At 47.2% G+C, this 8,104-nt stretch overlaps 1 protein-coding gene across 1 annotated transcript in view; it reads left to right on the top strand.

The window, feature by feature from the left end:
• Positions 1-8,104, top strand: part of carmil3 (capping protein regulator and myosin 1 linker 3) — a 90,807-nt gene that overhangs the window by 59,619 nt on the left and 23,084 nt on the right. The gene's annotated exons all lie outside the window — the stretch shown is intronic.

Raw genomic sequence — 8,104 nt, 5'->3', positions numbered from 1 at the left:
CTGCATTCTCCCTCCCTCCCTCCCTCACTGTATTCCATCCTATCTTATTTCCTCTCTCTGTTGTTGCGTTTCATCTTTTGGTGTCTGTTGTCCTCAGCTTTATCCTTCATTTTGCCTCTCTCTGCTCTCTCACGTCTCTTCTGGTTTACATGAAATTGAATTTAATATCTTTCCTATCGCCGTCTATGCTTTAAAATGCTGTATAAATTGCATACCTTCTTACTCACAGCCAAACAGGAAGGTCTGCGCTGGAAAGAAATGAAAATAAATAGTTTTTACTATTCCAGGCAGGACTGGAGGAATTCATCCACTTTATGTTGATTAAAAAAAGGCTCAGTGTCGGTGGTCAAACGTTATGTACATTTTGTATCAAAGGTGGGTTTCCACCTTGGTCCAGCTCCCCATCCATCCCTCACCCTCCTTGTTCTCCTTTCTCTCCTCTCTCTCCCAGGAGAGCCAGGGACTCCCTGCCCACCTTCCGCCAGTTCTTCAGCTCCGCCTTCAGCCTGACCCACGTCAGCCTGGCCTCCATGAAGGTGCCCCCAGACTCCCTAAGGTGAGTCCGGTCCCAGACCACTTCACGTCCTGGTCCACGTGAGACCACTTAAGATCCTGGTCCACATGAGAACAATTCAGGTCCTTGTTTACAGGAGAGCACTTGAGATCCTGGTCCACAGGAGACCGCTTCAGGTCCTGGTCTAAATGAGACCGCTTCAGGTCCTGGTCTAAATAAGAACGCTTCAGGTCCTGGTCTAAATGAGACCGCTTCAGGTCCTGGTCTAAATGAGACCACTTCAGGTCCTGGTCTATATGAGACCGCTTCAGGTTCTGGTCTAAATGGGACCACTTCAGGTCCTTGTCTAAATGGGACCAGCTAAGGTCCTGGTCCAGGATTAGACCACACTGGTTGGCCTTGGCTAGTGGGGCAGGATGGGGGCCTCATGTGTTAATCTTTGTAATTCGTGTTTTTGTTTTTTTCAAATCATATTATTCATACTGGTATTTAGTTTAATTCACATTTTTTGTTTATAGAATTTTTATTTATTCATTAATGTCTTCATACTTTTGGTTTATTCATATTTTGACTTACTCGGTTTTATTCATTTTTTGGATCAACTTGAAATTCATAATTATGTGTGTATTATTTGTGCATTTATTGATTTTTGTGCTCCTCAATACATCCGTGTAGCTCAGCTGGTAGAGCATGGCAGGGTGGGGTTTTTTACTGCCTCTGGGGCAGGTCAATCCCATGCCAACGAGTAGGGGGGGCAGTAGTTCAGGAGGCCCAGCAGTTTGACTTGTAACCGGAAGGTTATAGTTAGATCCCCGGCTCCTCCTGGCTGTGTGTCGGTATCCCTGAACCAGACACCTCACCCTAACTGCTCCCGACGAGCTGTCTGTCTCCTTGCATGGTTGACAACGGCACGCTGTCAGTGTGTAAATGTTTTTATGAATGGTTGTAGGTTGCTTTGGACAAAAGCGTCTGCTCAATACCCTAAATGTAAATGTTTTGGCATTTCATCATTGTATCTTTAGGGGTACAACAAAAGTACAATAATGAAAGGAACTATCCAATTATAGATGTCGGTCAAATCAGATTAACATCAAGTGATCTAGAAATCAAAAGTAACTTTGTCTCTGATGATTGAAGCCAGTTGAACCATGACACGCTGTCATCTATTTTTGTTTTCCATTCATTCAGACCGTGTTCCAGATGAAACCTATTTACTATGGAGGCAGCGTCTCTTTGGAACGCGTCGAGTAACTGCCGTTTGTGAAGGCGGTTAAATAAGGGATAGTGCGCGGTGGAAGGACGGAGGGTAAAGCCGTGTTCTCCACTACAGGCAGAGCTGCAACACAGGGTTGTACCTCTCTAATTAGAGCAGCTCGTTAAGCCCTCGTTAGCCCAACCTCGTTAGGAGCACCTCGTTTAGCCCTGGATAATAAGCAAGGCATTGTGCTGCACACTCAAAACAGTGCCATTATTAATCCTAGGTTTCTATGGAAACGTAGACAACTTTCTGTGTAATTTGTTTCTGTGCATCTATTTTGGGTGAAGGTGTGTGTGTTTGGTGGAATTCTGTTAAGCCTTGTTCCTTTTTGAGGGCTTTTCATGGCAGGGTTAAGTGTTTGACGTTGTTTTACGAGGTTATCATGTTAAATCTATGCTAAGTCCATGTTTAACACACTCAATATGGCTTCTTCAGTTACAAGCACTCGGCATTTGACAGCAGTAATCTCTCTGAGCTTCAATGCCTGGTTTCACATGCATCAAAGATGAGCAAATTACAGATGTGTAATACTCATTTATTGTTGCTTATTTATCTTACATAAACGCATTCCAATGAAATCTGGTTTGTATAGTGTTTGCTCACAAAGCGGTTAGATGCAAAGTAATTTTCAATCAAAGGCACTTTATGGCGTTTAAAACGTACATTGAAATCGCCGAAGCACAAAAAGAGAAATGCAGACGAAAATAAGATACACAATATCGAAATGGGAATAAGAATAAAAATGCAAAAGAAATATTTAGAAATATCTATTGGTCGCTGTATGGATTTAAATGTGTGTGTATTTTGTTTATTAGAGGCATAGATAGCTCTCACTCTCTCCATCTCCCTCTCGCTGTGGCGAGGTTATATGGGGGCATCTCGTTCAGATGTGGGGCTGTGTGTGTGGGGCGTTGATGCGTTGTCTGTGTGCTAGGAACAGCTGCTGGTTCTGTGGTTGATGGTGGAGGAGTTCAAACTTCCGGAATGCATCTCTTCGTGTCAGACGTCTGTGATTGGAGCACAATGGGATGAGAAACAATGCATAGAAATAAAAGACAAAGTACACAGATGTGCTGCTCTGTGTTTGGAGGCACCTGGATAATGGCTGGTGATGCCTGTGTAGTCAGATGCAGATGATACGAGTGCGTGTTTGTGTTTATGTCTGGGTTTGTGGATCTGTGAATATATGCAGGTTAGACTAAGAACATTTTCGCATTGTTTTTCGTAATCTCAGGTTTGGGATATCATTTACATTTTGTTTCCTTTTTCCTTTTACTTTAATTCAAATGCACATTGGGTTATTAAATTGAAAAATGTATTTTTACCAGAATATCGACGGATCAGCAGATGATAGATATGCCTAAATCTCTTTCTAAATCTCTTATCTAAATTGTGTGATCCATAAAATCTACGGGGGCAAAAATGCGCAAATGTTCTCTACGTTTGTGTCATATTCTAAATCCCTTATAAATGATGTTTGTGATACCTTATCAGACATACCCCCCCCCCCCCCCCCCCGGTAGTCAAAGTACGTATTGGATGTTGACGGATGACAATACAACAGATTGATTTCACGCAGGACCCATGTGCTTCATATCAGCCAGCCATCTTGTTTTGTGCATTGCCTGGTTGTGTTTCTCTTGTCTGGCTCACCTTCCCTTCCTCTGGTTACATTTCCACCGGCCCCGAGCGAGACTATTCTCTCCCCCTCCTTTCCCTCCTCCTCCACTCCAGTTCTTTCATTTCCCTTTTGTTTTATTAACAACCATCTCTTTATTGCCCTGCATCTCCTCCCTCTCTGCCCCTCCCTTCTGCCCTCTATCAGACGCTCTTCTCTCACTATCTATTTTTACTCTTATTGTCTTCCTATATATATTCACTCTATCTGTTCCCTTTCATTCACTCTATCTTTTCTCTTTCATTCACTCTACCGGTTCTGTCTTCCTCTGTCTGTTCTTATTGTATCATCCTGTTCTTGTGTGTCCCAGAGCTCTGTTCCTGGGTCTATCCAACAACCCTCACATCACAGATCTCCACCTGGACATCAGCGGCTGTGAGGTACCCTCTCCCCACTCTATATTAATATTAATACTATATTATAGATGAAGGTAACCCTCTCGCTCTGTATTGATATTATCTACTCTCTTTCCTCCCTGGTATGCTCCCTCTATCTCAATATAATACTGAGAGCGAACGCTCCACTGTTCTGACTTTCTGTGTCTGTTATGTCTGTTCCTATCTTTGTGGCCAATTACTATGACTCTAACTTTCACTCTCTTTTCACTGTCTGTCTGTGTCCGCCTGTGTCTCTCTCCGTCTCTGTCCATTTCTGTCTGTCTGTCCGTCCATCTGTCTGTCCGTCTGTCTCTCTCTGTTTTTGTCTCTCGTTCAGCTGAGGTCAGCTGGTGCCGGCGTGCTCCAGGAACTGTTTCCTCGTGTTGCCTGCGTTGGAACCCTTGACATTTCCGATAACGGTACACACACACACACACACACACACACACACCACACACACACACACACACACACACACACACACACACACACACACACCTATGTGCATATAATTTGTGGATTAACAGGCATAAATGCACAGAAAACACTTAATCCTCTTGGATCATTGACATTGCTTTCATCTTTTGGCAGAGAAAATTGTATTCCATTACATTTCACTTAAACCCCCCCCCCCCCCCCCAAAAGATCAAAAGGTGATGCAAGCATGGAGACACTGATGTGAGTGACAGGCGTGGCTCGCTCAGATCTTCCGTCTGTGAGACGTCTCAGTTTTTATGCCTCCCAATCTTGCACCCTCTTATCAGTTCTCAAAGGGAAGTTAGGACTGGAAGACGAGGAGGAGGAGGAAGAATGAGTAGCGAGATATCCCCTGTACCTTCTCTTCCATGGTCCTGCTGTGTGTGGAGAACACCATTATTGGAAGTCCGACGTGGTCTCTGGTCCAGGATAGAGGAAGGGTTAGGTTGTTCGACTCCCATGCCGCCAAGTACTGGGTTTGATCCCCGATGGCTGCAGTGTTTATGTGTAGGTTTCTTTGCGTACACTGCCGCAAACCCTACCTGCTCTCGTGATTTCAGATCGGTGTCACACTGGAGGTCACAAGGTCTGCATCCTCGAGTGAGATCACCTGCTGACCCCGGGCCTACTCCTTAATAACCTGTATCTGAAGTCACTGCAAGGCTCCGTGGATAAATGTCTGCTCATTGACTAATTGAAGGGTAATAGTAAGTTGTGATCCTGTGCTTCCTCTGTAGGGCTGGATGGGGACATGCTGGTGGTCCTCCCGTCCTTCTCCAGACACCCCTCGCTCAAGCACCTGCTGCTGGGGAAGAACTTCAACGTGAAGGGCCGGTGGGTGGCTGGGCTGGATGCTGGTTTATAACGTTAAAGAGGATCTGTTTCACGGAAATCTAAACGCAAGAACAGCACCATCTATGGGGGTGTGTGTGTGTGTGTGTGTGTGTGTGTGTGTGTGTGTGGTGTGTGTGTGTGTGTGTGTGTGTGGGTGTGTGTGTGTGTGTGTGTGTGTGTGTGTGTGTGTGTGTGTCGTTAATGAAGGCAGTGGCTCCCGGTGCTGATGCAGCTGTTATGTAAATAGTAATGATGATCACTAATGTGTTTGAGACGGCTTAATGATGGCCTTGTTTCACACTGAGGAAGATGAGGCTGGACCGGCGGGATAATGGTGCTGATGAAGAGACGACGATGTATTTGCTTCTCAGGTTGCTGGACGAGATTCTGCAGAAACTAGTTCACCTGGTGCAGGAAGAGGACTGTGTGAGTACACACACACACACCCTTCACCCATACTAAGTTCGTAGAGCCCTGCTCAAATGATAATTTACATAATTACACTTGCACAGCATCAACAGATTCAATCGATTTATCTCCTCGCTCTGTCACTCTCTCACTTTCACTTGCTCCTCTCTCTCTCCCGCTCCTCTTTCTCTCTCCTCTCTCCCTCCAGTTTCTCCCCGCTCTCTCTCTATCCAACTGTCATGTATTTCGCCTTCACACGTCCACAAGCTCTCTCTCACTAAGCTACAAGCTCTCTCTCTCTCTCGCTCGCTCGCTCGCTCGCTCGCTCGCTCACTCTCTTACGCGGCTACAGGCACGGGGTGAGCGCGACACACAAACAGACACGCCTGTTAAGTCATCCATGGACTCTGCAGGCGGACGATGAATCATTCATTTAGTTTCACCGTATTCCTAACTCTCCTTAGGGCCAAACTCTCTTTATCTCCCTCCACCGCTCTCGTTCACTATCTCTCTCTCACATTCTCTCTCACCATCTCCGTATCTCTCGATCTCATTCGGCCTGCTTTCTGAGAGGCAAATTCAGCATGACAAGTAGCTTGCTCAATTATTTACCACATTTGATGGTGATAGCTCACAAGCGTTCTCAAATGTGCGTGCATGCCCATGTACACACACTAAGCTTTGGCGTGTGCGAAAGCTTGTTCATGGGCCCGGAAGTCCCAACTGTGGATATTAAACCCAGTATTTGAAAAACACACGCACACGCATACGCACACGCACACGCACGCACACATTCACAGCCAATACACCTCTATCTCTCAAGCCTTACTGCCTTCTCTCTGTCCGTCTCACTCTTTTTGCCAACTCTCCTTCACTCTCTCTTTGCTCCACTGTCCGTCTCTTCAATCCCCCTAAAACTGAGACGCTCCCCTCTCCCCTCTCCCAGGCCCTGCAGTCCCTGTCCCTGGCCGACTCCAGGCTCCGTCAGCGGGGCACGGTGCTGGTGAACGCCCTGGGCTCCAATGCCGGGCTGCGGAAGGTCGATCTCAGTGGGAACTGTCTGGAAGACTCTGGGGCCAAGATGCTGAGCAAGGCCCTGCAGATCAACACGACTCTGAGGTGGGTGTTGGTGCGTGCGTGTAGGTAGGTGAGGTGGTGTGTTTGTCAGAGTGTGGGTGTGTGTCTGTGTTCACATGCTTTCATGTGTGTCCTTGTGTGTGAAGGTGATTGTGTGTGTGTGTATGTGTGTTCTGAGTCAGGATGGGTAGGGCATGATGCACCAGCTTCAAAGGAAAAATAATTTGGCACGGCCCCAACGTTATAATAGAGGAATAGGGGTGGGGTTGTGTGTGTGGGGGGGGGGCAACGTGGGTGGGTGTGTTCTCCTCTACAGGGCTGTGGAGTAAAGGAATGCAGGCATAGGAACTCAAGGATATTGGCTATTGTTGTGGGGGACAGAGATGAGCTGCGTACCCGAGGGGGACTGGCAGAGGTCCCCTTAGTTATTAAAACACCACTGCGGCTCAACTCAATGAGAAAGAAGACAACCAATGGGAATAGACGGGGGACGATGATGACCACGATGACGATGATGCTTACGAGAAAAGAAGGGTCAAAGGGGAGCAGGGGGCGCTGGGGTTGGTTCGAGGACGTTGTCGTGGTAACGGAGTGAGTAATGAGGGGAGGGGGGGGGGGGGTTGTAGCAGCAAGACGGGGAGGGTGGAGATGATGACATGAGAGGGAGAGCGAGTGTAAGAAGATTTAAAGTAAAGATGAAAGATGGGGACTTTATTCAGCCCTGGGGGGACTCATAGGTGAAGGAGATGAGGAGAGGGAGAACGAGGAGGAAATGATGTGCTGCAACAGAGGTGGCATCGGCTCATCAAACAGTGATTAAGGTACAGGAGGCGGAGGGGGAGAGATGGAGTGACGGAGGAGGTACTGGAGGTGGTCCACGTAGTGGAGGAGAGGAGAGGGAGGAGGGATGGAAGAGGTGGACGAGGAGAGATGGAGGAGGTATAGTAGATGGAGACACGGAGATTGAGTGACGGATGATGGGATGGACCGATGGCTCTGTAGAAGGAGGTGGAGGAGGTACAGAGGGTGGATGTGGAGAGAAGGGGTGATGGAAGAGGCACAGGAGGCGGAGGAGTAGAAAAAGAGTGATGGTGGAAGGAGAGGAACTGGTGGAGAAGAGATGGAAGGATGTTTAGGTGGGGGGCGAGTGGAAGAGGAGCGATGGAGGAGGGACAGCAGGTGGAGGAGGAGAGGTGGAATGAGGCGGAGATGGAGAGAAGACAACAAGAAGAGAGGGACACATTGGGGTTTGGCCAAACAAGCAGAGTGCGGGTGGGTGATGTGTGTGGGTGGAATGTTCTATGCGTGTGTTGATTTTCTAACCGCCCAATTCGGCATCTGTACCTTTTTGAATGACCCAGTTCTGTGTGCGCGTGTACATGCACATCTATTTGTGTAGACTTTAAAGGAGGTGAGAGTGTGTACACTCTGTAGGTGATTTGTTTGTTTTTCTACAGAGTGGCAAACTAATGACTCTCGCT

The sequence above is a fragment of the Gadus morhua genome, chromosome 8, assembly GCF_902167405.1.
Source record: "Gadus morhua chromosome 8, gadMor3.0, whole genome shotgun sequence".
Taxonomy (NCBI): domain Eukaryota; kingdom Metazoa; phylum Chordata; class Actinopteri; order Gadiformes; family Gadidae; genus Gadus; species Gadus morhua.
The sequence above is the reverse complement of the archived record's forward strand: the minus strand, read 5'-3'. Positions and strand labels throughout refer to the sequence as shown.